The sequence below is a fragment of the Protopterus annectens genome, chromosome 5.part0 (assembly GCF_019279795.1).
Source record: "Protopterus annectens isolate FY-2018-M chromosome 5.part0, PAN1.0, whole genome shotgun sequence".
NCBI lineage: Eukaryota > Metazoa > Chordata > Ceratodontiformes > Protopteridae > Protopterus > Protopterus annectens.
The window spans coordinates 373,001,595-373,008,859 of NC_056735.1; positions in this window are offsets into that span (position 1 = coordinate 373,001,595).

The window sequence follows — 7,265 nt, forward strand, 5'->3', positions numbered from 1 at the left end:
GCTCTTGTCCATAAGTTCTTAGGGCATAGTAAGTCTTCTTAGGTATGGATAGGAATATAGCAAAGATTAGTTTAGATGTTTTCTCTGTTTGTTTTTGACTGTCCTGCAATGTTATTTTAAAATATTTCCTGTGATTTTGAACTCTGAAGTCACAGTTTTGATTTACTGAGTATTGTCTTGTTCATTTATTATTAAATATATTTAAGCCTATCTTTGTGGCTGATTATTGTGAGACATATTTAAGCTCTTAGCGTACTGGCATATATATTTGGTGACACTGTACAGGCCACTCTTAAATAGCTATGCAAGTCTTGGTCAAAACTACCATTTGGATTAATAGTAACATTACAAGGGCCTTATAATAGCTGATAAGTAAGGGTGGCTGGTGGCAGCTGGAACTACCTCATAGCCTTTCCCAGGTGTGTGTGCGCATGTCATCTTACTTGGACAGGAAGCACTGGTTGAACAGAGAGGGTGCTGGAGGTTTTGGCTTGGCCACTCGAATGAGATCTCAGCCATATAGCTGTGCCAGTGGGGAGTCTTATTGGGGATTTGGAGAAACCGGGAGAAACCAGCCTCAGACTGACTGTGATCTCTGTGTGCTCTTAAGGGAAATTGCACTATGCTGTGTGTGTATTTGACATCCTCCCATTGTGTATGTCCCTCACTGTTGCCAGTGGTGAGTATTGAGGCTCCTTGATTACTGGGCCACTGCAGGGGCTTTACATTTATTAATACTGTTTTGAGTATAGGCAATTGGAAATACAAAGAAAATCCATGCTTTATATTCAGGTTTCCTGAAAATGAAAATTTTAAAGGAGGTTATTATTATATTAATATAATAAGTTTTAACTGGTTTGGTTTGTTTTCTATAAAGTAGTGTTTTACTAACCAATGAAATTTATTAGTAGATATTTTAGTATGATATGATTTTGTTGAACTGTTGGATTTACCCAAAATACCTCCCTGAATATCTTTCTTTTTGGAATTATAATTAATTAATTATTATTGGAGAGTAGTCTCTCCTTTGATAGTCACATTGCCACAGTAGTCAGGAAGTCCTTCTACGTGACACACGTCATCATAAAAGGGTTCTCATCCAGGAAAAAAAAGGTAATTGTTCCCCTCTACTCGTCACTCATTAGACCTATTATAGAGTACAACGCCCCTTTTGGAATGTACCTCACAAGACATCTGCAGCAGCTGGAAAGGCCACAGAAGTACCTCACAAAGAGGATTACTGGCCTCAAACAAATGCCATACACTGACCGCCTCAAAAAACTCCAGCTTTACTCCGTAGCATATCGCCTACTCTGAGGTGATCTCTGCCTAACGTATAAAGCTATGTCAAACCCAGAGCTGTTGGAGATGCTACATCTAAAGAAATCCCAATCCGTCCGAGCTACACAATCTAGGGACCTAAACCTTGTCAACACAATAAACAGGACATGCTGGAGGGATAGATTCCTGTCCCAGAGACTTCTTATACTCTGGAACAAGCTACCCATCTATGTCAAACAAAGTTCTTCATTAGCACTTTTCAAGAAAAATTTTGATGAGTGGATGGGAAATAGGAAATACACCCCAGGGATCACTTCTGTGTCTCTGCTGGACAGTGGCACAGGAAAATAACTTTCTTGGGTTGTGTAAGCTATGGAACTTTGCTGGCTAGGCTTATGTAGGCCCTTGGGCCGATAGCCTAGTACCTACCTATGAACCTATTTAACCAAGAAATTATTGTCTTAACAATTGAGGATAAGGAATATAATTCTAAATCTGGAAGACCAATACCAGCCGATGTCTAGTTCTAATGTGATGGTTTAAAGCCAATCTAGGCTTATTAGGCAACCATAAAAATCTCGGAAACAAAGAATTATGCTCGTTTTTATATATATATTTTTTTGAGAGTAGGAGGGATAAAGATTGTATTATATATAGAATTTTAGGAAGGATAATTTTTTTAAATAAGGAGAGTCTCTCTTCCATAGTGAAAAAAACTATTCCAAGAGTTTGTTTTATAGAATTTGTTTTTATAATTAAGGATTGTTATATCTTTAATATTATCAGACAAGATTATCCCTAACACAAGGTATTTATGTAAGTTATCTATTTTATTAATATTATAATTACAAGTAGTATTTTAGTCTTATTATTATTAAAACTGAGTCCCGATTTTTTTCTGGAATATTTCTATTGCTTGGAATACTGTAATAAGATTAGAATTGCAATCAGTCAAAGTAAGTAGGATGCCTTCTGCAAATAATTGTATTTTGGGGATTGAATCATTATTTATTAGTATGCCTTTGATGTTTTTATTTGATCTTCTATAATTTGCAAAAGGTTCCATAACTAGAGCAAAAAGCAATGGGGACAAGCGGCAACCCTGTTTAGTACCTTTTAGTAATCATGATTGATTGGGAAGTATATGAGCCTAATATAATGTACTCAAATGAGTTTTCAAAGAGTAGCTTGATTAATTGTAAGGCATTGTTTGAAAAATTGCATTCTTTCAGTAGCAATAAAAAGTACTCCAAATTAACTGAATCAAATGCCCCACTGATATACAGACTAACCAAAATTTGTTATTTTTTGAATTATTAGTATAATCAATTACTGATAGTATTATCTTGATATTATAGGTGTTCTTGTTCATTATAAACCCAGTCTGATCATTGTTTATCAACATTGGAAGAATAGTTTTATTCTAGAGCCATAGATTGCCATGAATATTTTATAATCTACAGTTAATAATAAAATTGATCTATATGAAGAATATTGTGTTGAGTCCTTGTCAGGTTTTAAAACTGGGGATATTAGAGTGTATTTACAGGATGGTGGTACCTTCATAAATCCTTTAACTATTGAAATACCTCTAGCAAAATACTCAAAACATCATTACTCAGCATTTTGCATAGTTCAGGTATTATACCATCATTTCCAAGTACCTTATTGGGTTTTAATTTATTAATTTGAATGTTGAGTTCAGCTATTGATATAGGTTTGCCAATTGTTTTTACTTGATCCTCTAACAGTCTATTTTCAGTATATATTTTTTATAAATGTTTTAATTAGATCTTGTGTATCCCTTGATGGTTTGTGTTGATTAATCTTAGTAAAATGAGACCTGAAAACATTCAGAATTTCTTCTATTTTAGTAACCTTCTTTTTGCTACTAGCAGATTATAATTCTTTCATGTGGTTAGATTTAACAATCCCTTTTGTTCTAGTAGCTAATTTATGCATGGATTTAGGATTTATGGAATAATTCATTTTAATCATTTCTATATTTATATTAGTTTTATGTTGTACATTTTCTAAATGTTTACTGTTTAAGCTATTTCTTTCTTTCATTAAGTTATTTCCCTTTTGACTATCTAACTTTAACTTGTCAGTTTTCTCCTGTAAATTTATCAATTCTTTGTCCCATTGTTTCTTTTTTGTGTGCATACTAACTTGTAATTTTGTCAAAAAGGTATACTTTTAACGAGTCCTACACAAAAATCTCTGAGGTGCTATCTGTATGATTAATTTCAATAAAAGTTTGAATTTTTTTATTAAAGAACTCCTTAGTCATTCATATTGGTTTTATATGCAGAAATCGTTTTAATTGGGATGTTACTACTATAATTCAATATAACTTCAAATGTTATCACATTATGATTTGACAGTGGGCCAGAGACCACTTCAATGTTATCTATTCTACTAGTGATCTCATTTGAAACCTATATTCTAGCTATTCGTGATTGTGCCTCATGCTTGTGTGAGAAATGTGTAAAGAAGAGTGAGTCTGATACTGAAAACACATTTATATCTCTCATATTATATAGATCAGTGAATTCCATCAAAGCTTTGACTGAAGCGGTTTCTTCCTTTTACAGTAAGTGTTGGTATCCTTGTCAGATAAAATACAAGTAAAGCAGGGTTGTGGCCAAGATGCTGGCTAGTTGACAGCACTTTCTCTTAGCTCTGCTATCTAATAGGCATTTCTGACAGAAAATTTAAAAAACCGGGACCAGTCAACTTATCAAACTTATGGATTAATATTTCTTATAGCTCCTGGATGACTATACTGGAATAGCATTTCTTTATTTGCTGATTTTCCTGTCAAAATCTTCTCAAAAAGGACACTGATATTTCTTCAAGGTGAGTTACTCCAAAGGCAGTGTACAGGACCAGTCTATGAAAGACTTGCAAGCATTGCTTACCACTATGAATGATTTAATCTTTAAAAATTGATAAAATGGACAGTAAGCTGGATCTTTCAAAGAAGAGAGCACTAAACAAATGGACTATTGAAAGAAATGATTTTACTGCACAGATCCCATATTGCTGGTATGCATACCTCTCAACTGTACCGAATTCCTCTGTGTTTACCAGTTTTGTGTCCAAAATATTGGGGTGCCACAAATTCCCGAGTGGCCCCTTTAATTTCAAAATTTCCCAGCCTTTTTTTACCACTTAAAATTTTTGGCTGATGTCACCACGCATTACCAGCCTATAGGGGCATGCGTGATGACATCAGCTAGTGCCTGTTGGACATGGTAACAGTGATGGCAGCATCATTTAAGTTTGCAGAGTCCTCTAGGTAAGTGGCATTGCATTCAGTGTTCCACAGTTATTCAACTGACCCAACCCGTTACACAGTTTAAGTTCATTCATTTATTAACTAGTTTGCTGCTTTAGAGAGTCTGAGACGTTCCAGAGCTGCATATTTGTTGCTGCATTTATATGAAAGAAAGTTTCGGAGAGAGATAGTAATTCATTCAACTGGAGAGAGAGATTAATTCATTCAATAGCATTGAGTGACGTTATTCAACTGACCCATATAAGCTGGAGTTGGCTGCATATTTGTGAAAAGAAAGTCTCTCAGAGAAAGGGATTAATTCATCATTCAACTGCATTTTTTTAGGGGGTTACGAGTCTAGTTTGCTGCTGCTTCAGAGTGTGCTGTGATTTGTTATGTGAAAGTCAGAGATCTTTTCCAGGAACAAACTGACCATTGCTAGCAGTTATTTATCTGACTTGTTATGTTTTAGGCCATTCCAGGGCTATTTTATTCATGTTTTAAAATAAGAACTGACAAAATTCATATTGTTCCGTTGCTATTATGTGTCATGCAGCTGCATTATCATGACCCATTATGTTGCCGAGTCTGCCTTAGTGTCAGACACACAAGTGTGTTCATTATGTGAAAGTCATGCTTTAGACTGTTCCAGGGCTATTTTATTCATGTTTTAGAACTGACAACATTCACAGTGTCCCATTGCCGTTATGTATCATGCAACTGCATTATCATGACCCATTATGTTGCTGAGTCTGCTTTAGAGTGTCAGACACATGAGTGTGCTCATGAAAGTCGGAGAGAGGGCTATTTTTTAGCCATTCAAATTGACGACTGTGTGTGTGTGTGTGTGTGTGTGTGTGTGTGTGTGTGTGTGTGTGTGTGTGTGTGTGTGTGTGTGTGTGTGTGAAAATACCCCAGTTAGGTATAGTGTGTGTGTGTGTGTGTATAAATTCCCAGTTAAGTATACCTGGTGGTTAGGGTTACTTGGGCTCAAACCCTGTACCTTAGGTATAGGAAGCAAGAGCCTGAGTTCTTTACCCCCATACCACCACCACTTCTAACTGAAGGACTTATAGCTCTCAGCTGTACAAATTTTCACAGAATGGAATGTTTGGCTCATGCTTTTGGTCTGTTCTTCCTAAAACATGGATGGTGCAGTGGTAGTGTTGTTGCTTCACAGCAAGAGGTTCTCTGGTTCAATTCTCAGCTGAAATACCTTATGTGCAGAGTCTGCATGTCCTCCCTGCATTTGTGTGGGTTTCCTGGAGGTGCTCTGGTTTCCTCCTACAGTGCAAAGACATGCACCTGGAGTGTTTCTCCCTCAGCCCCTGCTTTAAAATTGGCTTTATTCTAAGTCAGTCTATCCCAATAAATAAATGTTAAATAAAAATAAAATAAAAGTTATGGTTTTCTGGCAAATCGGTGAGAACTGAATTCACTAAATAATGATAGCCATTTAAGTTTCAGTCATCCTGTCTTTCAGGAAACACATGGTAACACAACATTTTATTCTAACAACTTTCTAAGATTATATAAGCAATGTTTAAAATGTGTCCCCAGTTTTGGGCCTTTGCCACCCCCCCCCCGAAAAAATTGTGGCTTTTTCCCCGATTTCTTGTGCTGCGCAGTTCTTCAGGGAAAGAGAAGTTTAGTGCTGGTTATGTGAATTCTACTTGCATTGTAAGTAGCACAACAGGTAGCATACTTGCTTTTGCTGCAGAAGGTTGTGGGTTCTACTCCCACAGTATGTAGATGGATTGCTGTGATACTGCACTGTGTTGTACTTTTAAACGAGATGGATGTTGCAATGCTAAAAATGTCCTCCTTTGGCAGACATACCTAGTAACTATGAACCTGTTATCAGTTTGCAATCCATTTCTTATTGAAATATTCCTAGTTTATTTTTTAATGTAATATAGGCAATTTGTACTTCAAGGGCAACAGGCACTTTACTTGTAGATGAAACAATGAAATATAAAGTTGTTTGCTAGCAGCAATGTCTTCATTAGTTACAGATCTCTCTAATGTGGAATTATTTAGATGACTTTTACTTCTGCGGAGATTGTGCATATTTACTGATACTGGGTGGATTGTAAAAGTTTGTGTAGACTTTTATGATGGAAATGTTCTGAATTGGGCAGTTTGTCATTATTGGTTCCTGGAAAATGTTCAAAACACATTTAAAAATGCTCTAACAAGTGTGCTATATTATACAAGGGATATAATTTAATACAGTCAGGAAGGTGTATCAAAGAACACATGTATGGTTTGTGTGCAAGGGGCCTATGATTTGAAAACATTCCAAAGGTAATCTTTATCTTCCACTGGCCAGATGCATTTTCTTTGGATGTGGGTTTCAATGCTGTTTCAGTTAATGTGAGTTTCAAGGGCAGTGAAGCTTTAATGCTAAGTCTATTTATATTGTGAGACTGCATTGCTTTGTCTAGCAGATGTCTATTAGTGTTTGTGCTATAAAATGTAAAATTAAGAATCCAAATCATTGTAGAAGTAAAGCAGTATGCACATTACAGTGTTTATGCTAAATAGCCAAGTAATTTGACATTGGAATGGCTGCAGGGGGACTCTGGGGCCATATTTTGGTTGTGTGTACTTCAGTTTGCATTTGAAAGTTGGTATCCCACAATTCCATTGGAGTGGGTAAGGTTACATAATTATGCATGTACATTTTATGTTGATCAAC